Below are 27,019 nucleotides of genomic sequence, written 5' to 3'. Positions count from 1 at the left end.
TGAAATAAATACAGGCTTGTAAGTATCATCAAGGGTTGATGGGAAGATGGTGGTGGTGGTGATGGCGATGATGATCACTACAACAGTAGCTAATATTTACATAGTGTTTTCTCAGTGCTTTTGGGAGGTTCTAAGTGTCTTACATATATTAACCTGACCAATCCTCACAACAGCCCTTTGACGGTAAGTAGTGTTATCATCCTAATTTTCAGATGAGGAATCTGGTGCACAGAGAGGTTAAGTAATTAACCCAAAGCCATATAATTAGAAAATTAGGAAACTAGGAGATTCACACCCAGGCCATCTGGCTCCAAAGTCCACGCTCGTAATCACCACACTGTTTACTGTGTGCCTGGGAGTAGCTGTAGAAGAGGATCGCTTCATGGAGGAGGTAGGGGAAATATTGTATTTTGAGGAGGCATTTACATTTGTGTGTCAGATATGTTTCTAAGTGATCTCATGATGTAAAACTCATACTTCAAGACTAATTTTCCCGTAGGAAAATATGTAAGGGGGATATCTGGGGGAAGATGCGTGAATGGACAGCACTGTCGCCTATTTTTACCTTAATACTTCTTTTAATTTTTTCCTTCATTACCTCTCATGTTTTTAGAGTGCTCGTTCCTAAATGAACAGCACACAGGGTGTCATAGTGACTGTTTGGCCTTCTTCATGTTTTATCAGAACTAGCTTCTGTTCCAAAGTTACTGTTTGGGGGCTGTGTTTTTCAGCACTATCACTAGAACCGCTGCTTAATGAACATTGTAGGATATGAAAATATTTTCAGTTATAATAACAGTTTATAAAGCAACAGCACATTAGTCATAATCACTTGCAGAAGTTCCACTGTCCGTAAACAGCCGTGCAGTTCACGCAGTGCTGAGCAAAGGAGGGGTTTCTGCTTATCAGCTAAAATGGCACCACCATGTGGCTATAGCATAAAACCTGATTGCGGTTCACCAGACCCTCCAGCTTTGACTTTACTCTCTTTTCCTGACAATTCCTGAAGTGTAGAGAATTCATATTATTTCCTTTCTTACCTAAAGTAAGACATCTGAGGTCTTTCGGGTTTTTTCTCACTGTTTCAAATTTATTTGAACTCTACCATGTTAACCAGTACAAAAATCCATGATGATTAGACTGGCAACTCATAGGAACTGATGGATCGTGGTGTTTAAGCTAGTCAAGAAAGAAGTGGAACTATCAAGAAGCCATAAGGAAAGGATAATGCAGAGGAGTCAAGGGAAGGGGGATTTTGATGAGATCAAAGAGCCAGCATAGGGCTTCCCTGGTGGCGCAGTGGTTGAGAGTCCGCCTGCCGATGCAGGAGACGCTGGTTCGTGCCCCGGTCCGGGAAGATCCCACATGCCGTGGAGCGTCTGGGCCCGTGAGCCATGGCCACTGATCCTGCGCGTCCGGAGCCTGTGCTCCGCAACGGGAGAGCCCACAGCAGTGAGAGGGCCGCGTACCGCAAAAAAAAAAAAGCAAAACTGAAACCCCATCGTGTCTCTCCTCTTGCACTGGTTTCCCATTTCACTGTACCTCCCCACCCCCAGCATCCTGTTTACCTCCTGTTCCTCTCCCCTTGTTCACACAGCTCTAGCTGCTTTGTTCTTTTCATTATTTCTTCAACATGCTTGGCATCCTCCTGGCTTTGGACCTTTTTAGTAGTTGTTCCTACTGCTTAGGACTCTGCTCTGAATAAGCATGCCTAATTCTCTCGCCTCTTTTTTTTTTTTTTTTTTTTTTTTGCTAAAGGTTTGCCCGGACCATTCTCTGTAAGACTTTCTCCCCCCACATCCTCACAGATACTCCCAGACCCCCTCAAGCTGCTCTACCTTTTCTGTATTTTCCAGAGCATTTATCACATCCTAGTACCCTAGATCATTTTGTTATTTATTATATTACGCTGATTGTTCACTGTCTGTTTCCTCCTGCTAGACTGTGAGCCCTGAAAGGGCAGGGACCTTTGCTTACTATGTGTCCAAGCACTTACAGCAACACTGTCACAGAGCAGATGCTTGAGAAAGACTTGCTCAGTGTTGATGGAACCTTGTGGCAAGCTTAAACCTAATGTCGTATGTTCTCATCATTGGTCATTGCCATGTTCTTTTGTGCTTTCATCCCCATTCCTCTTTGTGCTTTCTCTCCCCAGATGCAGCCTCCTATTACTTCCCTGCCTCCCATACCCTACACTGCCTTTTTAAACCCCAATTTCATGGTCAGGATGTATCCCCACACTCTCAGTCCCGGCACTGAATCTTCTCTCTTCACCACCTCTTTAACTGAAACCTGGTTATCCCCTCAGGACTCCCAAACCCCTGCAGCATTTGGAAGTAAAAGCTGCTTGTTCTTTCATACTCCCCACCCTTCGGGGTCTGGAGATGCAGTTGGTGTCTTCTTTGTTTTCACTGTTGTTGCTTAGCTATTATCCTTCTACCCTTAAGTACAAAGCTCTGTTCATATGAGGCTGGTACCAGCTTCTTCTCCTCCTTATAGCTGCCACCTACTGACTCCTAGGCCTCTCTCTCATTTACTATAGCATCTGGCTCAGTCTTTCTTTCCGTCCATGGCTTATCATCCTGGGTGCCTATGATGCCCATGTGTATGGCCCATCCTTGGCATCCAATTCATTAACTGGCTCAGTCACACTGACTTTCATTCACATCTGTGTCATTTCAGTCCCCCACTCATGGCCAAATCCAGATCATGTTGTCATGGCGATCTGCTCCTTTTGAATATCTTTGGTCTAAATATACTGCTCTCCAATCACAACTTCCATTTCTTCTACTATGCTGGGTTTTTTTTGGTTTTTGTTTGTTTGTTTGTTTTTTGCAGTACGCAGGCCTCTCACTGTTGTGGCCTCTCCCGTTGCGGAGCACAGGCTCCGGACGTGCAGGCTCAGCGGCCGTGGCTCACGGGCCCAGCCTCTCCATGGCATGTGGGATCTTCCCGGACCGGGGCACGAACCCGTGTCCCCTGCATCGGCAGGCAGACTCTCAACCATTGCGCCACCAGGGAAGCCCAGGGTTTCGGTTTTTAATAGGACCACTCTGGCTGATGTGTTGAGGGTAGACTGTAGAGCAACAATGAAAGCAGAGAGATCAGTTAGACTATTGCTTGACTTGGACCATGGTGGAAAGGTGGAAGTGCTAACAGAATTCGTCCAAGAAATTGTCTGGTGGGCAGAGGAGTGCACTTAGGCCTTTTAGGAGACAGCTATAGTCTGCATTGATTACAGAAGCTCCAGGGAATGGTGGCTGAACGTAGGTTCTGATGGACTGGTTAGAGAACTGGTCTGCAAGTACTGGAAGAACTGTTTATGGAAGTGGATTTGGACTTGGACTAGGCGGTCTCAAGGACAGCTTTCAGATGTTGGCTAGCTGAGTCTTTCATCGTTAGATGCCTGGCTCTGCTTTGCTAAATGTTGTGCGGCTCAACAGTATACGTGAGTCGATCTGCTACTAGTTCCTAGAGGCTGTCTGTACGAGACAATTCAGAGCAAACTTTGGAGGCCACGCACCATAAGACAATTTGGAAAACTATCAGAGAATCACCAAAATTGTGAAAGAACACAGGGAGTGATTAGGGGAATTCACCGGATCCAAGCAGAAGAGACTTGTCTTCAAGTACTGGAAGAATTGTTTACAAAAGCAGATTTGGACTTATGTGTGGTCTCAGGAATAGGACTAATGGGTAGAAGGAACTTGCATTTCAGTCCCATAGAAGGGAGAACTTTCTAAGAAATGGAACTACAGTTGACCCTTGAACAATGTAGGGGTCCAGGGTGCAGACCCTGCACACAGTCGAAAACCAGATATAATTTATCATCAGCCCTCTGTATCCACAGTTCCTCTGAACTCACAGATTCAACCAACCGTGGATTGTGTAGTACTGTAGTATTTACTGTTGGAAAAAAATCTATGCATAAGTGGATCCACCCAGCTCAAATCCTTGTTGTTCAAGGGTCAACTGTATTTAGAGATGGAATAGGTAACTTCTGGGAAGTGGTGCATTCACTGTCACTGGAGGTGTTAAGCGTAATAGGACGATGGCCACTTGACAGGGATGCAAATAGGTTCCATCTTGCATGAAGCTCTTATCTGTTGGTACCAGCTGGCCAGCACGGTAAATGGAGAAGGATTCTAAGGCTGAGTTCAGATGCAGCAGGAAAAGTGCTGAGATCCATTAGCAACGCCTGCCATTGGCAACAGGAGCAGAAAGCCAGGAGCACATGTACAGTTATTTGCATTCCAATTGTAAGGACTCAAATATTGGTGGGGAAAACCAACTGTGTGACTTCTAAGAACGTTTCCATTCCTAAGAGTATAATTTTGTCTGTGTATATACAAAAATTATCATTCTCCACAAAGCAGGAAACTGCATAAACTTTAGATAACAGTTTTTACTCTCAGAAGATGCAAGAAACAATAAGGAAATATTATTAATCTGGGGATGTTTTATGACAGAGATCACCTTTCAGTTCATAATAGCAGAGGGCATAGTCAGGTTTGTATGCCAAAAGAACATAAATTGCTAAAAGTTGTATATGGTTCATAACAAGAAAAAATGTAGTTCAAGTGGGATGGAAAACAAATAAAATAAAAAATATTAACTATCCAGTCACTGGTTGTTCTGTGTAAACAAATATGAGAACTACGTTTGTACTGAAGTATCTGTTTGCAACTCTGTGTCACATTCGCCTCCTTCTCCAGTCTCCTCTGCGTCACAGAGAAGCATCCAGAGTACATTTCCCAGAATCCTCCCGTCTGTGTAGTTCCAAATTGCAGTCGGCCAAGGAGAGGCACACTTGCATGCAATTTGGAAAGCAGAAGAGAAGAAGCCATTATTCTCCAGAGGCAGCTCCTGCCTGGCCTGGTGCTGTAGGCAGCCAGGGTCGTCAGTGTCTCCCCAGAGATACTGAGGTTTGCAGTAGCTTGCAGTGAGCTCTTGAGAACCTCCTACTCCAGTGCTGAAGACAGTCTTCTGTTGCAGCTTCCCTGATCTTGCCTTTCCAACAGTTGCATAAGCCTCTATTTTCCTTACAAAATCCTTTATACTCGAGTTATAGAGAGGACCTTCTGTTTTCCCTACCAAACCTGTCAGAGAAATAAAACCCCTGATTGCGAACAGAAAGCAATTTAATATAGGAAATTTGAAAGTCACTGAAAGGACTAAGGAAGCCAACTTCAGCAAAAAACAGTGCTGGCTTTCAGGAAATCAGAAGTGGCAAGAATGTCGTCACTGATGGTCTGGCCTGCCTGCAGACATCCATGTGGAGATCTGCAGGAAGATTGTAGAAACCACTGTCAAAACGTTTGCTGAAGCCCACAGTCTGCCCACCACTGTTACCAGAGCACCAGTGGCTTCTGTTTCTCTTTTGCCTTCTGAAATACAAGTTCCTCTCCTTGCCACAGTCTAACCCAAAGCCCTTCTGGAGAGATGCTAGGACATGTAGTTTCCAGGCTTTCAGCATGAAAGGGGAAGAAAGATGCTTGAGTTGCCAGCAGCGTGGCATACGATCAAAAGAAACTAAAGAAGCAGAATGAGAAGTTCCTTGATGAGCATGGATTTTTTTTAAAGGATACCTGCAAAAGATAGAATGGTATGTACAGAGGCCAAAAGTAATGGAGTGGCATGAACTTACACAAACGTTGTCAAAGACTCGAATTGGAAGGGGCCTTTGATCCTCTGAGAGGAGAAAGCAAAGAAAATAAGAAATTGTGGGCCTTCAGCATTGGAACAGTGGACAAGATTACATGATTGATTGACTGATTTATGCATTCTCCCATTTTCAAATGCTAGTTTATCTCCTTTAGTGAGAATAATCTCCAACTGGAAAAGAAAATATCCTCTAAATAAAATTGAAGCCTAAAGAGGCAAAAGAGTTATACTCAGAAAACTATAAAACACTGATGAAAGAAATCAAAGATGACATAGGGCTTCCCTGGTGGCACAGTGGTTGAGAGTCCGCCTGCCGATGCAGGGGACACAGCTTCATGCCCCGGTCCGGGAAGATCCCATATGCCGCGTAGTGGCTGGGCCCGTGAGCCATGGCCACTGAGCCTGCGCATCCGGAGCCTGTGCTCCGCAATGGGAGAGGCCACAACAGTGAGAGGCCCGCGTACCACAAAAAAAAAAAAAAAAAAAAAAAAGATGACATAAACAGATGGAGAAATATACCACGTTTTTGGATTGGAAGAATCAATATTGTGAAAATGACTCTACTACCCAAAGCAATCTATAGATTCAATGCAATCCCTATCAAACTACCAATGGCATTCTTCACAGAATTAGAACAAAAATTTTTACAATTTATATGGAAACACAAAAGACCCCGAATAGCCAAAGCAATCTTGAGAAAGAAAAACAGAACTGGAGGAATCAGGCTCCCCGACTTCAAAGTATACTACAAAGCTACGGTAACCAAGACAGTATGGTACTGGCACAAAAACAGAAATATAGATCAATGGTACAGGATAGAAAGCCCAGAGGTAAACCCACGCACGTATGGTCACCTAATTTATGACAAAGTAGCCAAGAATGTACAATGGAGAAAAGACAGACTCTTCAATAAGTGGTGCTGGGAAAACTGGACAGCTACATGTAAAAGAATGAAATTAGGACTTCCCTGGTGACACAGTGGTTAAGAATCCACCTGCCAATGCAGGGGACATGGGTTCGATCCCTGGTCTGGTAAGATCCCACATGCCGCAGAGCAGCTAAGCCCGTGCGCCACAACTACTGAGCCTGCGCTCTAGAGCCTGCGAGCCACAACTGCTGAGCCTGCACACCACAACTACTGAAGCCTGCACACCTAGAGCCCCTGTTGTGCAAGAAGAAAAGCCACCACAATGAGAAGCCCATGCACCGCAACAGAGTAGCCACCGCTCACCACAACTAGAGAAAGCCTGTACACAGCAACAAAGACCCCACACAGCCATAAATAAATAAATAAATAAATAAATAAAGTTATTTGTTTATTTTTTTAAAAGAGAATGAAATTAGAACACTACCTAATTCCATACACAAAAATAAAGTCAAAATGGATTAAAGACCTCAATGTAAGACCAGACACTATAAAACTCTTAGAGGAAAACATAGGAAAAACACTCTCTGACATAAACTACAGCACGATCTTTTTTTGACCCACCTCCTAGAGTAATGAAAATAAAAACAAAAGTAATTAAATGGGACCTAATTAAACTTAAAAGCTTCTACACAGCAAAGGAAACCATAAACACGACGAAAAGACAACCCTCAGAATGGGAGAAAATATTTGCAAATGAAGCAATGGGCAAAGAATTAATCTCCAAAATATACAAACAGCTCATGGAGCTCAATATCAAAAAAACAAACAACCCAATTAAAAAGTGGGCAGAAGACCTAAACAGACATTTCACCAAAGAAGACATACAGATGGCCAGGAGGCACGTGAAAAGATGTTCAACATCACTAATTATTAGAGAAATGCAAATCAAAACTACAGTGAGGTATCACCTCACACCAGTCAGAATGGCCATCATCAAAAAATCTACAAGCAATAAATGCCAGAGAGGGTATGGAGAAAAGGGAACCCTTTTGTACTGTTGATGGGAATGTAAATTGATACAGCCACTATGGAGAACAGTATGGAAGTTCCTTAAAAAAATCTAAAAATCGAACTACCATATGATCCAGCAATCCCACTACTGTGCATATACTCTGAGAAAACCATAATTCAAAAGGACTCATGTACCCCATTGTTCATTGCAGCACTATTTACAATAGCCAGAATATGGAAACAACCTAAATGTCCAGCGACAGATGAATGGACAGAGAAGATGTGGTACATATATACAGTGGAATATTACTCAGCCATAAAAAGGAATGAAATTGGGTCATTTGTAGAGATGTGGATGCACCTAGAGTCTGTCATACAGAGTGAAGTAAGCCAGAAAGAGAAAAACATGTCATATATTGACGCATATTTGTGGAATATAGAAAAATGGTACAGATGAATCTATTTGCAGGGGGAATAGAGACGTAGACGTAGAGAATGGACATGTGGACATGGGGTGGGCGGGGAAGTGGAGGGTGGGACGAATTGGGAGATTAGGTTTGACATAAATACGCTACCATGTGTAAAACAGATAGCTAGTGGGAATCTGCTGTATGGCACACGGAGCTCAGCTCAGTGCTCTGTGACGACCCAGATGGATAAGATGGGGTGGGGGAGAGGGAGGTCCAAGCGGGAGGGGATATAGATATACATATAGCTGATTCACTTCATTGTACAGCAGAAACTAACACAACATTGTAAAGCAATTATACTCCAATAAAAACAATAAAATAAAACTTAAAAAAAAAAAAAAAGAATGGTATAAGCATAATGGTATAAGCACTGCCAGCCTTTTTCATCTTAAGGCTCAGATGCACAGTTTCTGTGCATGAAACGATGCTGGTAGATATAACCTGTGAGTAAAATTTGAGAACTCAAGCTCAACAATAATACTAATCATGCTACAAGACACTTTTCTAAGCGCTTTGTAGCACTATGAGTTGATGCTATTATCCTGATTTTCTAGACGAGGCAACTAAGGCTCAGAGAGGTTAAATTACTGCCCAGATGCAAAGCTGGGCTTCAAACCAAGGCAGTCTTTCTCCAGCGTCCATTTTGTTTACCACTGTCCCGTACTATCCCCTTCCGTGCCAGTAACACCGCACTAGGATTGTTAGGTTCCATCTGAGCATCACATTGGTAAACCAAGATGTGTGCACAAGCAGGTGAAGTTATAGTAAAGAGCCTGTAGGTCACTTAAGATGAGGAGTAGGGGATACATAACCTGGAAAAGAGAGAAAAATATAAAAACTGTGTTCAGCTACTTTAAGGATTAATACTGTGAAAGAGGAATTAAGCTTCTCATTTTATGCCAAGGGCAATGGGTAGTAACTGAACAAAGACAGGTATTAGTTCCACCTAAGGAAGTGTTTTCTGATGGGTAAAGTTGTTTAGCAGTCCATATGGGGCTTCATGAAGTAGTGAAGTGTCGTATTCACGATAAAGTCTGGATGGTAAATGTAAAAAGAGCACCAGATGACAAAGGAACTCAAATCTATAACATAGGGGGAAAAGATTGAAAGAGTTCATGTTAATAAAAAGGTACACAGGGGCTTCCCTGATGGCGCAGTGGTTGAGAGTCCACCTGCCGATGCAGGGGACACAGGTTCGTGCCCCGGTCCGGGAGGAACCCACGTGCCGCGGAGTGGCTGGGCCTGTGAGCCGTGGCCGCTGAGCCTGCGCATCCGGGACCTGTGCTCTGCAACGGGAGAGGCCACAGCGGTGAGAGGCTCACGTACCGCAAAAAAAAAAAAAAGTTACACAGGATGATCCGAAAGATTTCTTGCAATTCTTACGAGTCTAGAATTCTGTCTTCTAAAATTACATGAAGAATTTTTGTAGAGCAGTGCTCTAGTAACGTCCTTCTACTACTTAGAGGTCAAGCCCTGTTGCTCCCTGAGAAGGTCTGGAGCCCTTAGGCTGCAATTCTAGACCATTCACAGTCTAACCCCAGCCTGCCATTGCAGTCCTTTGCCTCCCTACTTCCCATTACCCCACCCCCACCCAGTGCTCCAGCCGAGCGGAACTATCTCTGTGCCTTCTTCCTTCCTGCGGTTTTGGATTTACTGACACAATTTTCTTTTCCCAATATACCCTTCTCCCACCTTTGCTTTTTGCTTATTCAAATTCTAAGCATTCATTGAAGCCCTTGATCAATTTAACAACATTTAGGAAGCCTTTCCTTTTACTCCTCAACCTACCTGTGCCTCCCTCCTCTGAATATCCATTGCATTTTATATTTACATTTTTGGGGACTCCTCTCCTCTTCTACCTTGTATGTAGTTATTTAAATGTTTTCTCTCTCCCACTCACCTGTAACTTCCTTGAGAATAGGGGTCATGTCTTAGTCCTCTGCATCCCTTTGATGTCTGGTACATAGGAGTTGCTCAGTAAATAATAAGTAGATGAATGAAAAGCTCACTTTATATATGCTAAAGGGGAAATGGGGACTTGTTAGAATTCAAGAGTTCTGGAGTAAAATTTTCAATCTCCAGACGTGCTTTTCTAATTTTTATTTTACCATCCTCTTTGCAATTTTAATTCACTTAACTGTCTCTCCCTATATGTGTCAGGCACTGTTCTAAACTCTGGATACAGCAATGGACAAAGTAGACAAAAATCCCTGCCTCTTCATAGAGCTTGGGTTTTTTTTGTTTGTTTGTTTTTTTGTGGAGGAGATAGACAATGAGAAGTAAGTAAAATATGTGCTTTTTTTGGTACACTAATATTTTTTTATTTTTTGTTTTCTTTTTTCTTCTTTTTTTTTAATTGACATATAGTTGCTGTGCAATATTATATAATTTACAGGTGTACAATATAGTGATTCACAATTTTCAAAGCGTATACTCCATTTATAATTATTATAAAATATTGGCTATATTTGCTGTGTTGTACAATATATCCTTGTAGCTTATTTTATAATATTTGCTATTTTAAGTAGCAGTAAATAAGAAAAATAGAGGAGGATAGATAACATTGGGAAGGGAGCAGTTTTAGATAGGTTGTCCAGAAGAGAAGATATTTGAATCAATGCCACCTTGATTTTTTTTTTTACATTTTATTTTAAAATAATTTTAGACTTACAGAAAAGTTGCAAAAATAGTAGACAGTTCATGTAAACCCTTCATCCAGGATCCGCTGATGCAAACAACACATATAACTACATATAACTATAGTACAATTATCAAAACCAGAAAATTAACATAAGTACAATACTCTTAACTAAATTACAGGCCGTATTTGAATTATACCAGTTTTTTTTTTTTTTCTCCCAGTATTCTTATTTCTGTTTCAGAATCCTTTCCGGGCCCCACACTGCATTTATTTCTTGTATCTCCTTAGTCTCCTCCAACCTGAGACTGTTCCTCAGGCTTTCCTTATCATTCATGACCTTGACACTGTGGATGCGTGCTGGTCACTTATTTGTAGAATGTCTCTCAACTTGGGTTTTTCTAATGTTTCCTCATGATTATATTGAAGTTATACATATTTGGCAAAAATATCACGGAAGTGGCATTGTGCCCCTCTCAGTTCATCATATCAGGAGGTACCTGGTGTCAGCCTCTCTCATTGCTGTTGATGTTATCCTTGATCACTCGGTTAATGTGGTGGCTACCAGATTTCTCCAGTGGAAAGTCACTATTTCTCCCTTTGTTATTGATTACTATCTTGGGAGTGAGACTTTGCTAGTATCCTGTTTCTCCTCAAACTTTTGCCTTGATTATATCATTCATCAGTGGAGCTGCCCTACAGTTATTACTGTGGTGTTTACCTAATGAATGATAATTTTATATTTTATTCTGTAGATGATAATTCAGTATTATCATTTATTTATTTTGTTGCTCAAATTGTTCTAGCCTTGGCCAGTGGGAGCTCCTCCAGGTTGGCTCCTGTATCTTCCCCAGCCCCGGAATCAACCATTTCTTCAATAAGCCCTGGTCCCTTTTTTTTTTTAAATGGTATTTAGGAAACAAGACCTGGGCACTAGGCCCCCCTTTTTTTTAAACTAGCTGCTTTTTTTTTTTTAATTTATTTATTTTATTTATTTTTGGCTGCATTGGGTCTTCGTTGCTGCGCTCAGACTTTCTCTAGTTGCAGCGAGCGGGGGCTGCTCTTCATTGCGATGCACGGGCTTCTCATAACCATGGCTTCTCTTGTTGCAGAGCACGGGCTCTAGGCATGCATGCTTCAGTAGTTGTGGCACACGGGCTCCAGTAGTTGTGGCACTCAGGCTCAGTAGTTGTGGTGCATGGGCTTAGTTGCTTCACAGCATGTGGGATCTTTCCAGACCAGGGTTCGAACCCGTGTCCCCTGCATTGGCAGGCGGATTCTTAACCACTGCGCCACCAGGGAAGCCCTAGGCCACCTGCTTCTTAGAACTTTCTGGACCCTTCCACTCGCCTGTCCTTTCCCACCTCCTTCTCTTCTGAGGACAGTTACTGCTTCCTCACTCTGCTGTTATACCCAGGTATTCTTCTTTTGTATCTCTCCCTCCCCTATGATAAACCTTAGCTCCTCTCTTTTGGATTGTCTCTCACTAGTTTCGTCTTTAGTCCATTTTTTTCCTACTGAATTCCAGTCCCGAATTTTATTTCCTAATTCCTTTAGTGAACACTCCTGGCACTCCATGGGCCATAGCAGATACTGAAAGTTAATTTTGTAGTTCACTATAATACTTACCTTAAAGCAAAATGAATTACAGTGTACAGGCTATATGTTTGAATGTTACTGTGTTGTTCATTTATTATACTATGTTCGGAAAGAAAATGCCCGTTATATTTGAGACAGTAAAATATAAATGAGAAATATAACTCTTGTTTTTTCAGGATTATGGCTAAATAAATGCAGAAATTAATTGATCTGTGGGAGGTCCCAGGCCAGTTAACTGTAATTTAGAGCAAGATCCCATTGAAGCCAAGGTCATGGGTAAATTCTTTAGGTAGGCCGGTTAATTTTGTTCAGGAACATAGCAAGAAATTGAATTCCTGACTGCAGCTTACCATCTCACTCTGTGGTTGCAAGAGGGACAGATGATGGAGGATGGATGGTTCCGTTTAAAAAAAGAGAGAGAGAGAAAGAAATCCGTCCGCAGTACTGGAACAGAAACCAAAATTACATTTACTCACAGATGGTGAGTTATCCTCAGTTGGTTTAAATGATAGCACATTATTACCACAGATGTTTCTAGAAAAAAAGACTGTTTATCTTTATAATCAAGCCTTATCTCAATTATTTTAATCATCTTTTTGGATTGTTTATAATAAAACGAATCACTTAAAACCTCTAGAGTTTAATTCACAGAATTCTGCTGTATCTAAAGTTGATTGAAAATTCAAGCTGTGTGTTGAATAATATTTGTACTATACCACATTGCAGCACATTACAGTCTTTTGGGTGGTTCACTAATATATCCTGATAAAATAATTGTCGGGTATGTAATAATAGCTTTGTGCATGAGATTGATGTAAAAGAGGTTGTTTCAAATTGGAAATGCTTTTTAGTAAGGTCTTTATGAAAGTGTAGAATAGTGTGCGTACTTACTGATTTGTTCTTTCTTAAAATATAAATTAAACATTTAGAAATTTTAGAACGACCTTTTGGGTTGTTAAGAGAAGCACAGTGCCTCTTACTCCTGAGACATTAGCCAGCTAATGTCAACTGAAGAAGATGAGCCAAAAGTTTTTGAAGTTTCCTTTGAGTTGCAGCACTGAAGCCAAATTTGCAGAAGACTTATTCTTCCAATTTTGGGCAAGTAAACATTAAGATCTGGAAGCCCATGACATAGTAATTGACTTTCAACCAAATAAAATATTTTTCAATCGAATGTTATTTGACATAGCCTTGTAAAATATTTGTGTAATATCCTGTGTGGGAATATATACTCTTTGGATAAATCTGTCTATACAGTTAAACAAGTTGGCTATTCAGAGTAAATAGTATTAATATCACTCTAAACATCCTCTTCTTACGGGTATTGCGTGAAGTCTGGGAAAGGCAATACCAGGTAATTAGTTTTGGGGGGACCCTCCTGCATAAACAGAGACATAAAGAACAGGCTCTGAAACCCTCAGATGCTTATTTCTCCTTTCGAGTTTGGAAGGAAATAAATAAAGTTAGTGTGTCCTCCAGGAGCTCAGTTAGAAGATGCCGCTCAAAGTTCTCACTGTCTGCGTCCACAGCAGGGCCTGCCCCTGGCTCCTGTTTGGCCTACTAGTGAGCATTTGGAACGTCATGATGATGGGTCAGAATTCATCCACATCTGTGCAGGTTCTCAGCCACCATCACACCACCTCGTACGTAATGATGTAAGGGTTCCTGGGCCCCTCTTTCCTTCGGTTTAGTGAATTATCCATGTCATTTGAGGATTAAGAACTTTGCCATATCTAGTGTTTGAAACTCAGGTCATGCTTTTCAGGGGGAGTGAGCCAGAAGATAACTTCTCTTTTAGTGTAAATAGGAAACTAGGGAAAATAGAAGTTACTGGCACTAACTGGACTTTTCATTTCATTCACTTAAGACACTTGACAAATCATAGGATTCGAGTGGCTAGGTGGTTTCACGCTGAGTGATTTTTAAAGCCTTTATTTTATATCCGCCTTTTAGAATACTTTCATGGTTGTTGTTAGTTGCATATAGAAAGTTGACTGAAATTTCAAGAGTTTTTTCGTAGCCTCTTAATATTGACTCGCTTAAAATCTTCCCCCATCTCGTATTAGGAGTCTCTCTCTGTTCCCAGCCCAAGTGTCTTTTGTTTCCCTGTCAGTTCTCTGTCTCCAGAGCAGAATACTGAGTGCCACTGTGGTGTGCCCACCTCCCCTTGGACGGCCTTACCTCAGGATCCCACAATAACGAATGCTCATGTCCACAGACACACTCTTCTGCGTCCTTACATGTGAGTTTCCACCCATGGGAATACGACTAGCCAGCCTCCTCCCCTGGGGCTGGGACCCGGCAGTAGCCCTCCAAGTGTCTTCTGATGTCGGCTCAAGTTTAAGAAACACAGCAGTAGATAATCCCCCAGACACACCAGCACTGTCCACCCTTAAGGCCTCTGCTCGGGCTGCTCCTTCTGGCCTCGACTGCTTTCCCCCAGATCCCTGCACACCTCACCCCTGCACCTCCTTCAGGTCTTTACTCACATGAGCAAATGAAGCCTCTCTCTCAGTGAGGCCTGCCTGACCTCCTTGTTTAAATTTCAGCACTTCCAGTCCCCCTAATCCTGCTCTAAGTTTTCCTTTTCCACAGCATTTATCACCTAGCATGCTGTGTAATTATTATTATTCTTTCAGGTAATACAAGCTCCAGGAAGGCAGAGCTCTGCATATTTTGTGCACTGATGTATCTTAGGTCATATCTGGAACATAGTGGGTTAATATTTGCTGAATGGAAGAGAGAGAGGAGGGGAGCTGTTGACCACTGAGTGATGGTTCCAGATGCTGCTTCAAGTAAACATTGTTTTTTGGAGAACAGCTCTCCACAGACTCTTGCAAGGTCAACTTTCTTGCCAAAATATTATTAGAGAAGCTAAGTTAAGAGTGGAGGCCCTGGTCACTTTGCTGAAATAGTTACATTTTTTAAGCGTATAATAATTGTTCCATGCTCATGCATTCTTGTAGCTGCAAAACCCTGGTCTAAAGACCTCCACTTTAGTACTCCTCATCAGTAAGTAAATTACTATGTAAATTGGCCTCACTGAATTTTTAATAGTTTCTCAGGGGTTCTCTTCTTGGCTCTCACCTGCCAGGATTTCATTACAGTTCAAGCAGAGTAAAATATTCTGATTTATGTTACTAGAATAAAGTTTCTCAGGTGACGTTATTTTATTCTATTTCTGAGTCTTTCTCGGAGGGTGAAGAACATGCTGGAATTATCAGGCTCATATGAAGCCTTTTTTTCCTCCTGTTTTAAAACTCATTTTGGACTTTTTTCCCCTGGCTGTTTTCTCTCTCTCTCTCTTTGAAATATTGTTATCTTAATTACTTTTTACTTTTAGGTGGCGACTAGGAAGCACTAAAGCATAAAAGGGACAGCTCTGTGCTGGGCTTCTCTCCTTAAAAGGGGAGAAGAGCACACTCCTGCCATTTCCTTCAAACCCCAAATGATCTGTGCAGAAGTTTGACCAGTAGAGTGGTTCTCTCTCCCGTTCTAACCCTCCTTGAGTTTCTTGTCCACTAAAGACAGAGATCAAGTCCTACTCATGAGTTACCAGTGCCTCTCATGGAACAGTAAACACAATCATAAATGGTTTCAGAAACTGCGGGAATAATGCTGGCACCTTATTTTTAGGACCATTCAATATATGAGGAATATAGTATGAAATACATGACCTCACATGCACAAATGCATGCGCACTCACACACCCCCGCACACGTGCAGGGTGCCGTTCTAGCTTTCCAAGTCACCGATTTTTTTTTTTTTTTTTTTTTTTTGCGGTACGTGGGCCTCTCACTGCTGTGGCCTCTCCGTTGCGGAGCACAGGCTCCGGACGCGCAGGCTCAGCGGCCATGGCTCACGGGCCCAGCCGGTCCGCGGCATGTGGGATCTTCCCGGACCGGGGCACGAACCCATGTCCCCTGCATCGGCAGGCGGACTCTCAACCACTGCGCCACCAGGGACCCAAGTCACCGATTTTATACATTGAGAGGGAAGCAAATGGGAAAGTTTGAATATAGTCATGAAAACTAAAACTCTTAACCAAGGACAGGACAAGACAAGGACTGTAGGAAGCACAGAAATTTTTAAATGTTGTTATTAGAATTCCTTCTATACTCGTCTTACGTAAGAACGAATCTGCTTACACTGATTCTCCTTCCATCAAGGCAAGGATTCCAAAAGAGTGAACACAGTCGCCTGGAGCATTGTTTTCAAACGCAGGTTTCTGGATCCCACCTCAGATTCTGATTCAGTGGTCTGGTGATGGACTCAGGAATCTGGCTTTTGAAACAGTTCTCTGAGTGATCCCGATAATCTGCCAGATTGGAGAACCATATTGTATGGCCCAGTTTTCTCTAGTTCCCTGCCCTAGATGCAAGAGGGAGGGGATACGGAGATATATGTATACGTATAGCTGATTTACTTTGTTATACAGCAAAAACTAACCATTGGAAAGCAATTATACTCCAATAAAGTTGTTAAAAAAAATTTTTTTTAAACCAAGGAAATGATGGCTAGGGTTAACAGTAGCCTTGATAGGATTGGAACTGTTTTATCTTCCTTTCCTACAAAAGACAGAAGATTCCTTTTAAGTAGATTTTTGACATGTAACCCAAATATGAGAATTATCACAATTATTTTGTAAATTAAACATAGTAGCAAAAAATATTAAAGGCTATGGTCTTTTAAAATGTCGCATCTGCTCTTTTTTTTTTTTTAATATATATTTATTTATTTGGTTGTGCTGGCTCTTAGTTGCAGTTCCAGGGCTCCTTAGTTGTGGCACGCGAACTCTTAGTTGCAGCATGCGTGTGGGATCTGGTTCCCTGACCAGGGATCAAACCCAGGTCCCCTGCATTGGGAGCGTGGAGTCCTGTCCACTGAGCCACCAGGAAGTCCCAGCATCTGCTCTTTAGTCTGACTTAAGTATCCCTCTTTTGACTCAACTCCTTTTTCTTTGTTGTTTATCATCTAGTTACATTTATTGAGCACTTGCTCTGTGCCAGGCCCTCTGCTAGGTATTTTTTTTACAGGTGTTCTTATTTAGTCTTCCCAACAGCCATATGAACTGTAAGGATAATTTACATTTTGCAAGTGAGGAAACAGGCTAAAGAGAATTTAGAGATAAGAGAATGGCTTGTCCAAGATTATTTCAATCCCTCTTATCTTTGAGCCATAAAAAAGCTATTCTTTCTTTGAAATCTTAAATTTTTGTCTCCTCCTGCCTCACAAACCCATTTGCCTATTAGATCAATTTGTTTAACCTAAAGCATTCATAATATAACTAAGTTATTGGTTTTGACAGTATCTGTATACAGTGTTGTAATCTTTGGAATGTTTGAACAGTTATACCCATTGCTACTTCAGGGAGTATAGAACACTCAGGCTTTTCTCATACATAATAATGAAACTGCACTGCACATGCAGTGGCTTCATGTCATATTTACTTTTAGGATAGCCATTCTTGATAAGCAAACTAACTCTGGTATTTGTTATAATGTCTTTCATTATTTCTGTTTAATTAAACATGCAGTAGATTTGTAAGCAGTTTACAGGATATTTTCTCTTCCTTTCAATGGGTAAGAATTAGATTAAACTTAGTTTTTACTTTGTGATCTCAAAGAGTATAAAAATTTGGTCTTTATTACAAATCATTACATCTTGAATATAGTCATGAAAACTAAAAGTCTTAACTGAAAAATGATGAATATCTGATTTTTCTATAGCAAAAAAACGTTTGCCCAGTTCTCCAAACCGTGGTTTCCGATGACCGAAGGACACAAGTTCACAATGCAAGGTTTTCTCTTCTCTAGTTGTGGTGCGCGGGCTCCAGAGTGCGTGAGCTCTGTAGTTTGCGGCACATAGGCTGTCTTGTTCAGGCTCAGTAGTTGCCCCACGACATGTGGGATCTTAGTTCCCCAACTAAGGATCGAACCCGCGTCCCCTGCATCAGAAGGCAGATTCTTTACCACTGAACGACCAGGGAAGTCCCTGTCTCTGCTATTACTTTTGATAGAATTATTTTCTTTGGTATGATCAGAAATTTGTGATTCACAAACTAAAATTTCCTAAAAGAGACTCTACTATGTAGGTTGAAAAATAGAACCATTTATCATTCTTCATCTGTCCCAATCTTGACTCTTCTGTTAGGCTGACCATATGAAAGTTACTGAGATTGTTTCATTGCCTCTACAATTACTGTTCAAGTCATTTATTGCAGTCCTTACAAAGTATTTTGTAATCTGATTTATGCCAAGAAATAATGGCTCCCAGATAGTTATAGAACTGTTTATCTTTAATGGATGATAAGTGAAGACTGAATTATTTCTGATAAAAAGAGTGAATAACAAATTATGTATAATAATTTGTTCTGTGGGTTCTGCTTATTTTATTAGTATTCTGAAATCAGCTTTTCTACATAGTTGGGTTTTTTTTAAGTAAAAGAATAAAAAAACTAAATAATTGTATTGATATTTGGTTCTTATGATTTTCGAAGGGATGTTCTTTTTTTTTTTTTTTGCGGTACGCGGGCCTCTCGCTGTTGTGGCCTCTCCCGTTGCGGAGCACAGGCTCCGGACGTGCAGGCTCAGCGGCCATGGCTCACGGGCCCAGCCACTCCACGGCATGTGGGATCTTCCCGGACTGGGGCACGAACCTTTGTCCCCTGCATCGGCAGGCGGACTCTCAACCACTGTGCCACCAGGGAAGCCCTCAAAGGGATGTTCTTAATTGAGCATGTATCCCAAAAGTTTCTGAAAACTTTTAAGGTGATATAAGGCTTTTTAAAGAAACCAAAGTCTTATTAAACACTAATATAATTCATTACACACAGCAAAATTGGTCATTTGAGGGAACAAAACTGCTTTTGTTATGATGGCTTTCATTTCTGGGGCAAGTTGGAAGGGGCAGTGATTGGCATATAACTAATCACATGGAGGTAGCTGGTAAGCATCTGGCCATACAGTTAGAGCTTTTTTTGTACAGGGTTTGTTGGTTTTAGAGGATTCGAGGCCCTAAAACCCTAACATAGTTCTATGAAGACTGAATATGATTGATACTTAACAGTGAGTTTGAGACAGTTAATTAACTAATGTAACAATTTTTGTTTTCCTGTCAATTCAGCACACCCAGTTTCTTTATAGCAGTGGTCCCCAACCTTTTCGGCACCAGGTACTGGTTTCGTGGAAGACAGTTGTTCCACGGACCAGGAGTGTTGAGGGGAATGGTTTCAGGATGACTCAAGCACATCACATTTATTGTGCACTTTATTTCTATTATTATTACTTTGCACTATATAATGAAATAATTATACAGCTCACCATAATGCTGACAGGAGGCGGAGCTCGGGCGGTAATGAGAGGATGCGGAACGGCTGTAAGTACAGATGAAGCTTCACTCGCTAGCCCGCCGCTCACCTCCTGCTGTGCGGCCCAGTTCCTAACAGGCCACACAGATGGGTACCAGTCTGTGGCCCAGCGGTTGGGGACCCCTGCTTTATAGGATTCTTGCCTGGGAGCTCTGAGGGCAGTAGGAAGTACCTCGGGCAGTGAACACTAATTGGTAGAAATCTAATCCATTTTGAAGCTTGGAAATATTGATATAGTCTTCAGCTCAAGCACAGCTTAAAATATGAATTTGGACAAATAGTTGAGGGGATTTCCTAATCTCTGACTAATATAGTGCCAATTATTAGATTGTCAAGATCACTACCCGTATGCCGCTCTTGAAGAAAACCTAATATACAAAAACCCCAACCTTTAAAAATGATAAGGTATAGACTAATTAGTTGTGTTCAGGAAGGATCTTGGCTCACCAAAAAGATTTCTCACATGATCTTTCAAATAGAACTGACTCTGTTACATTTAAATAGGAAAGAGTTTTTTTTAAAGCACTTAAAGTCAGCTTTTCTCTGGCGCGAGGTAAGTTAAGCCAGACCTGTGTTTAGTATCAAATTATATTTTTACTCAGTGAGATTGGAAGGAATATATTTTATACCCATTTTCAGAAGTATGTTGAGTCACAAGAATAGTAACTAACTTGTTCATAGTCATACATCATACCTAGAATGTAGCCAAGTTTCCATCTACCGATAAATCCACCACCCCCCTCTTTTTTGACTTTTTTAAATTGTGAGAAAGTGAATATCCATGTAATCACTCTTCAGAACAAGAAATGGAACATTGCCAACAGCCCAGAAGTCTCAATATATGTACCCTGTCCCCCTATAAATATACACTATCTTGACTTTGAAGATGATTGTCTTCTTTTTCTTTATAACTTTACCATCTGTGTGTGTATAGTGCCAAACAATATGATTTCCTGTTTTTGAACTTTTTGTAAATGGAATCTTGCAGTTTATTTTCTTTTACACCTTTCTTCTTTCACTCAGTGTTGTTTATGAAAGATGTTTATGTTGTTACACAAAGTTTCTTCCTTTCCACTGATGTATTAGTATTACATTGTGTAAATAGTCCACGATTTATGCATTTTACTAATGGTACACGTTTAGATTATTTCCAATTTTAAGCTACTAAAAAAAAAGTTGTCATGCTATCTTTATATATAAATACGTATGTATATATTTTAATCTCATTTGATTTTAAGTTTCTTGCTGTATTTTCTATATTTATATCTCCTCCATAGTGTTTAACATAATACACTGCCTTGCACAGAATAACTACTTATTAAATATTATTGAATGAATTTATTAATTCATTCAGCATGGTTGAAAATCAGCTTGGGAATACTTCCAGGTATCATAGACTAAGACCCTACCAGATGACACCCACTGCAGAAAACAACCATAAAGCCTGGACAAATAATACAAAACACAGCTGCCTGTAGGTACTGGAGAGCAAATAGAAGCAGACTCTGGCAGGGAGTTCATGCTCATTTAGAAGAGGGAGATAGGAAGCTATATAAGTAAGTTTCCATGTCCGTGGCCTTTAGCCCAGGACTAAGCACAGTCCTTGTGGTTTACTTTGTAGTGGCGAGGGACTCACATGGAAAAACTGTTAGTTTTTCTGAGCTGGGGAACCCCAGAAGTGAGGCTGGAAAAGCATGAGGACTGAAGACAGTAGAGGAATCCCAGAAGGGGAAAGAACCAGAGGAGGAGCCCCCAGACTGTATCTGTCCACACCTCTGACTGATCTCTGAACCATATGTGGAAAACAGACTCAGAGCAGCTCAGTCAAAGATGAGAATTCTAAACTAAGACCAGACTTGCCACCCTGAAGATACAGAAGAATGAACAGATGCAAGAAAACTCTGGTGAAGAGTATACTTTCACTTGGAGGATGGGAAATAGCAAACTCCATATCTCTGAGGTCTTTTAGCCTGAGGCTAATTGCAGTCCATGGCACATACAGCAGAGATGGGACACATGGGGAAAGTTGTAGCCTTTCTGGGCTGAAGAACAAAAAAAAAAAAAAAAAGGTGAGAATCTATGAACTCTGAAAATAGTGGAGGAATCCCAGAAGAGAAGGAATCAGAGAAGAGGATCCCTAAACTCTGTCTACCCGCACCTCTGACTAAATCGTGAACCACCTATCTGTAGACCAAACTTTAAGCAGCCTAGATAAAGACAAAAGATCTGAACAGAGATTGGTGCTGCTATAAAAATATAGAGTTTGCAGTTTAAGCCCAGACAAGAATCTCCACAACTTAATATTATTCAGGATGCAATCCAAAATTTCCCAGCATCCACAGAACCAAGAAAATGGAACATGTTCTCTACATAAAAGAAAATCAATTGACTTCAACCTCAAAACAAACCAGATGTTGGAACTAACAGACAAGGATTTAAAAGCAGTTACTATAACTCTGCTCAATGTTTTCATTGCATGAAACATGTTTTCAGTGCATGAAAATCTCAGCAGAGACATGAGAAGACTCAGCTGAGAAATAATGACAATAAAAAAGTCAGTAGTTTGCAGAGATGAGATGCTAATACCAAGCAGAATAAACACAAATAATCCCACATCAAGGCACATTATTGTCAAAACTGTTGAAAGCCAGCGATAAAGACCAGGAGAAAAATGGTATAGTACATACAGAGGGACAACAGTCCAATTAACATCACTTCTTATTAGAAACTGTATGGTGTTGAAGAGAATGGAACAGCGTCTTTAAAGTGCAAAAGAAAAACAACAGTCAACCCAGAATTCTGTATCCAGTGAAAAGATCATTCAAGAATTAAAATAAAACATGATCAGTAAACGAAAACTAAGAGAACTTGTTGCCAGCGCATTTGCATTATAAAAAATGCTAAGAAGGTCCTTTGGGCTGAATGGAAATGATATCAGATGGAAACTCAGATTTTCAGAAAGAATGAATATTTACCAAAAATGGCAAATATCTAGATAAATGCAAAACGTTCATATCTATTCTGTCTCTATTTCTCTTCCTTCCACCCCCCATTTTTTGCTTAGCTTTTTTTGTCTTAATTTTTAAATAAACCACATAAATTCCTTTTTTAAAAAAAATTTTATTGGAGTATAGTTGAGTATACAATGTTGTGTTCGTTTCTGCTGTACAGCAAAGTGAATCAGTTATACATATACATATGTCTACTTTTTTTTAGATTCTTTTCCCATAGAGGTCATTACAGAGTATTGTGTAGAGTTCCCTGTGCTATACAGTAGGTCCTTATTAGTTGTCTTAAATAAACTTATTCTTAAAACCAAAGTTATCACATTGTCTTGTAGGATTTATAATGTATGTAGATGTATCATATATACACACACACAACTGTAACATAAAGGATAAAAGAGGATGAATATGGTCCTGTGTGCTGTGGTCCTGTATGACGTTCTGTATTTTACATGAAGTACTAAATTGTTATCTGTAATTTTACCGTGAAAAGTTAAGGGTTTACATTGCAAACCTAGGGTAGCCACTATTTAAAAAATATGAAAATCAACAGCTAAAAAACCAACAGAAAAATTAAAATAGAAATCTAAAAAATATTCAAATAATTACCTCTCCTCCTCCCTAGGTAGGAAAGATGGAACAAAGGAACAAAACAGAGGATTCAAATAGAAACAAAAAATAAGATGATAGACCAACCTAAACATATCAATAATTACATTAAATGTTAATGCAGGGCTTGCCTGGTGGCTCAGTGGTTGAGAGTCTGCCTGCCGATGCAGGGGACGTGGGTTCGTGCCCCGGTCCGGGAAGATCCCACATGCCGCGGAGCGGCTAGGCCCGTGAGCCATGGCCGCTGAGCCTGCACGTCCGGAGCCTGTGCTCCGCAACGGGAGAGGCCACAACAGTGAGAGGCCCACGTACCGCAAAAAAAAAAAAAAGTTAATGCACTAAATACTCATTAAAAGGCAGGGATTGCCAGAATGGATAAAATAAGACCCAACTATATACTGTTTGCAAATGATGTGCTTTAAATATAAAAGCATAGATGGTTTGAAAGCAAATGATGGAAGGAAAAGGAAGTGCCATGCAAACAGTAAAAGCATAAGAAGGTTAAAGTGGCTCTGTTAACATCAGCCATCACAAAACAAAACCGAAGGGGAAGGAGATAGTTCAAAATGATCAAAAGGTTAGTTCAACAAAAGAAGACACGATAATTGTAAATGTATATGCACCAATGACAGAGCTTCGAAATCATGAAGCAAAAAATTGGCAGAATTAAAGGGATAAATAGACAGTTCTATTATTTTGAAGATTTTAACAGCCTCCTCTCAGCAGCTGGTAGAACAACTAGACAAAAAAGAATCAGCAAAAACATAGGAGATCACTTTGACTTGATTGATATTCATAGAACATCTCATCCAACAATGGCAGGATTCATCTTTTGGAATGCACGTGGCACATATTCTGAGCCATAGAACAAATCTCAATAATCTTTAAAACATTAAAATCATTAAAGCTAAATTAGATAATTAGAAATCAATAAAATGCTAGAAAAGGCAAAATAGTCACCAAAAACAGATCAGCGCCTGCCTTGGGCCAAGGGGGATAGGGCAGGGAATCAAGTGCAAAGGGGCAGGAGGGGCTTCTCATCTATGTCTTGATGGTAGTGAAGTTACATGGTTATATACAAACAGCAAAATTCATCAAATTAAACATTAAAATTAGTGACTTTTAATTGTATGGTGTTAATCTCAAGCAAAGAAGGAGGAAACGATCGGTTTGGTCATTTTCACCTAACGAATACCAGAGTTCAATTCAAAAATATAATTGGAAACTAGAAGAACATTGCCAAAAGGAAAAAGAAGAAAAGTCCTTTCGTGAAGCTCCCCTGTTGTGCAGGGTACCATATGTTTTCACCACTTGAGCAAAGAGCTAATTTATGGTTAGATCATTTAAAGAGCTCAGATTTGAAGTTCAGAGTTCTCAAGAGCATTTTTTCTCCATGTCCCTTCTCACACAGCCCAGACCCAGTCCTTGCAACAACAAAAGCTACATAATGCCATCCTCAAAAACCAAGCTTCCTTCGGTGGAACAAAAAAAAAAGATTTTCCATCTAAGCATATTATCTGTCAAAAAGTTCTCAGTACCAGCAGCAGTGGTGTGCACTGTGACATCCATAGCCTGTCTGTGGCTCTCTCGGGGAGGATTCTGGGAGTAACCAGTGCCATATTCATGCAGTACCTCCAAAGGTTTTTTAAAAGCAGAACAGACAACTCACTTCTCCCCAGGTGTCTTCAGGATATGAACATTCTGCACTTTGTGTTGTTACTACATTTTTATGTAACTCTTCATACAAAAAGTAAAATGATTCCAGAAAAATCATTTTGTGTGGCCTATAGCCTCAAAACCTAGACAACACAGCACTTGTTATTACATTGGAGTTGTGAATTACTTGAACAATTACAATAGTATGTTTTACCAAAACATATTTCAGCCATTTACTTCTGGCATGATCTCTGTCGCATGGAGAGTAAATGAAAAGTAGGAAATAATTTATAGTGCCATCTAGAAGTAGGAAGGCATGGCTGTTTTTCTTAATGTGTCTCCCAGACTTCAAAACATCATAATACTTTTCATATGGCTGTAACTATGTTCATATTTATATTTATACATACACACTTACTGTGTGTGTGTATTCACCCATCCAAATGTAGACACACAAATACAGACAGAAAGATTATTTCCCAAAACGAAAATATTTACTTCCTTTGAGTGGTAAGATTAAGGGTGGGTTGGGTTGGGTTGCTTGCTTCCTTGCTTTGCTTTGCTTTCTTAAAATTCCCTTTCATGTTCTGCTGCTACAGTAACAGGGAGCTCCTGCTAACACATTTCTGACATTGCTCTATCTAAATGGAGGATAAACATTACCACAGCCTCTACAGGAAAATATGTGTGAGCAAGCTTTTAAGTGTATAGGGTTTAAACTCTTCCCATGTTATATCAGATCCTTACTGTAAACTAGCCAGAATGTTTCCCAGCAGAAAATAATAATTATGTCTTCCACTGGAAAGAGCACTTCATAAAACTTTTTTTTTTCTAGAAAACAGAGTAAACATTCTTTTGATCCCTCTGCTTCCCTACCCCAAAACTTAAACTACCATTCCTTGTTTCCAAGACTCACAGCAGTAAGTGTTTTGAATTCCCAGTGTTGGAAAAATTCTGATATTTTCTAGCATTACCCACTACCCCCGTCGTCAAAATGTGGATAAAATTTCACGTCTGTAGTTTAGCTTATCATGCCCGTTGCCAGTTTCCCAAGTAAGGATCCAGAAATGTGTTTTCTCCTCTTGATCCTGTCATTGCCTCCCTGTTCATCCTTCACTAAATCTCTCAGTACCTGCATTTACTCAGCTGTGTATTGGTCCTGTTTTTCTCACTTTAAAACATTTCTGGGTGACTCTGATCCGTGGAGGGAAGTCTGAGGAGAGGTGTGAGGAGTAGTGGGCATCGGGAAGGATCCCCCATTCAGGCCAAGCCAAGCCAGTAAACCTCCCTCCTAGAAGCTGCACACTCAGCTCTCAGACGGGAAGGTATTGTGACTCATGTTGATGGAAAAAAAAACTGGAAGGAAGGAAAAGCATACTGAAAGAGGGAATTTCCCTGGCTCCTCCTCAGAATAAGGACCTCAGATTCGTTCATACCCTAGGATCACGGGTCCTCATCCATTGTCCAGCAGTAAAGGTCATGCTGTCCATCCTTCTCCGGCAAGGAGGCAGCGTTGAAGCTGGGTCCCTGACCTCCTGGACTCTGAGCTGATGCTCATCTGAAGGAAACCCTGTCCTGCCTGCCTCCCCCAGGCTCATCGACAGCCTCTCTTATCAGGACTCCGTGCGTCAGTCAGGCCTTTTCCACAGCAGTTTCAACGTTATCGCTCTCTAAACCTTCCCCTCCCCTCTCCCTGACTCCCACCCCATCCAGCTTCTGAACTTGAGACCGTCTGGAAGCAGCCACGTCCAGAAGAAAACAGAAAAATGTTTTAGTTCTCTTGGAACTTACTGTATAAGAAACTCACGTGCTTTGCAGAATATTTACAAGAAACAGTTCTTGAGATTAATTAAAGGCTTCAGATGTGATTTTGGCCATTAAACTCAGTCATTTGTAGCTCTGTCCACAAAGCACTGACGATTACCCTTTAAATAACTCAGTTTTCATGTAATGAACCAGACTAATTGTCTCCTACCACAGGTAATGAGCTCTATTTTTAAATTAAACCTTTCAGTTGTGCTTGTTTTCTGAATTTGAAAGTACCATGCACAGTTACTATATATGAGATAATTAAAATTTGAAGTGGTTCATAAACATAATATTTAGAAATTTGTTTTTTGCCCTTGATTT

General features: G+C 40.7%; 1 protein-coding gene across 1 annotated transcript in view; it reads left to right on the top strand.

The window, feature by feature from the left end:
• The window catches only part of DYM (dymeclin), a 371,864-nt gene that overhangs the window by 305,987 nt on the left and 38,858 nt on the right, over positions 1-27,019 (top strand). The gene's annotated exons all lie outside the window — the stretch shown is intronic.

The sequence above is a fragment of the Grampus griseus genome (assembly GCF_964374135.1).
Source record: "Grampus griseus genome assembly, chromosome: 12".
NCBI classification, from domain to species: domain Eukaryota; kingdom Metazoa; phylum Chordata; class Mammalia; order Artiodactyla; family Delphinidae; genus Grampus; species Grampus griseus.
Note: the sequence above shows the minus strand (reverse complement) of the source record. Positions and strands in the feature narration are given on the sequence as shown.